The sequence below is a fragment of the Taudactylus pleione genome, unplaced genomic scaffold, assembly GCF_031769625.1.
Source record: "Taudactylus pleione unplaced genomic scaffold, aTauple2 ptg000610l, whole genome shotgun sequence".
In the NCBI taxonomy this organism is placed as follows: domain Eukaryota; kingdom Metazoa; phylum Chordata; class Amphibia; order Anura; family Myobatrachidae; genus Taudactylus; species Taudactylus pleione.
In genome coordinates this window covers 1979685-1981649 of record NW_028285012.1, presented here as the reverse complement: position 1 = coordinate 1981649, position 1965 = coordinate 1979685, and the positions used below count along the sequence as shown (strand labels likewise).

At 40.9% G+C, this 1965-nt stretch overlaps 1 pseudogene; it reads right to left on the bottom strand.

Moving 5' to 3' along the window:
- Positions 1–295: 295 nt before the first annotated feature.
- LOC148480555 (beta-1,4-galactosyltransferase galt-1-like) lies at positions 296–1618 on the bottom strand (annotated as a pseudogene).
- Between the last annotated feature and the right edge of the window lie 347 nt (positions 1619–1965).

Here is a 1965-nt window from a genome sequence, read left to right as displayed (position 1 = left end):
ATCAGTGATGCCACTAAGACGCATATTTAAAGGAAAAGGAGCTAAACTATGGTGAGCCAAATATATGAGCAATGGTGAATGTGGACACATCTGTACATAGATGAAAAGGGTATGTCCATCACTAATACCCACCCTTGGAGCTTTCCTCAATCTGAGGATTACTGCCCAAATTTAGAACTCTGTTTCTGCCCTCATAGAAAACCAAAGAATATAATCATTGATAGAAAAAGGTAAAAATCTGTAGATCAGGGAAGAGTAATCTGACCTTGACGACCATTTTCTTTGGTTATTATGACTATAAATGTATTTGACTTAGGACCTTGTTAACATTTCTAATGAAGGAAGCATTATATCTCCAAATAGTTTTCTCTTCAATTAAAGATGTGTTCGGTAAATTCTTCGGAAAAGGGGATCTGCAGTGGTGAAGCAGGGCTGTGTCATTAGAGACATCTTTAGAATATCCAATAAATTTTAGAACATAGTGTACAGATGTTTGAATTACCTTCCTAGGATCCACAATCATTTTCCGGCCCCTGGAATAGCCCGGACTGATTGGCTCACGGTGAACATGCTGCAGTATATTGAATCCTGGCAAACTCTGCCAAGATGAAATGTTGGAGAAGTTTCCATCAATAGCGATGGTTCGAGGGAAAATGTGATTTTCAAACAAAAAAACGCCAACTCCTGGGTTCTGTTGCTGAAGACTTTCCATCAGGCTGTTCCATGTCTGGTGTGTAACCGGCAGAATTATTTCATCAAGATCATTAAGCAGCACAAATTTACTCCTGTACATGTTCCGATAGATGCAGTCGTTCAGTGTTGCCAATTGACCATAATACCCAATATCTTTGGCATTTGTAGAATTTGAATAGTGCCATGCTCGATCAGTTCTCAGGTATCGCTGGATTGGCCATGGTATCACCTCTACAATACCTTCTGCAATGTAGTACTAAATAACTTTTTCCAGCTGTGTGCTGCAATTATTAAGGTAGATCATGACCCTTTCGGCCCCCAATATCCGGTACATCTCTATGGCTTGCAAGAACTGTAAGACGTTACTGTAGTCCCCATACATGGCGGAAACGCAGACAGTGAAGTTGGCGGAAAATGGTTTCTTGTCCTGATTTTGTATTTGGAACAGGGGTAATTGTGTCATGTTTCCTGAAGGAGACATATGGACATATAGGTACTTGGCTTGGCAGTCTGGTGGTTCCATACAGAGCAGGTCCGTTGTGCCATAGGGAAAGTCGAACCGATCACGGTGTATGTCTATCTGAGCCTTGGAAACCTTCACAGATTTGTTTATGGTGCAACAAAACCAGCAATATAGCTCCTTTACCTCTTTATGATGAATAATGCTGAGGACACGAACTGCGCTTTTATTGTGAATTCGATTGTCGAAATATGCAGCTATGATAAATGTCCGGTTGTCTCCCAGTGGTGTAATAGTATCAGTGGTTAGTCTACTATCACAGCAGGTATATGGAGGACTCCAGTGATCCAACAGAATGTTCAAAGGGTTGTTAAATAAAAATCCCAGTAGAAAGGTGCCAGTCAATATGACAGCTATATACATTAGCTTCTTCATTGAGATTCTGGCCATTGTATCAGGAAACCGAACTAGAGGAGAAAATTGAGAAGACACTTGAGGAGGCGAAGTGATAAATGTATAGAGCATGTAGTGATTATTCTCCCCATCCTGCCCAATTCACTAGGAAAATTCAGGAGTCTCCTGGAGGATCCAAGAGAGTAGATAACTATGACATAGGACAGTGGTTCCCAAACAGGGTCCTCACCCTAATAGTCCAGGTTTTAGGGATATCCATGAGCGAGAACAGATGATTAAATCAAAATGACCAAGGTACGAATTAATTCACTTGTGGTCAATAATGGATTTCCTTAAAACCTGGACCATTAGGGTGCCTTGAGGACAGAATTTGGGAACCACTAACATAGGAACTTCCT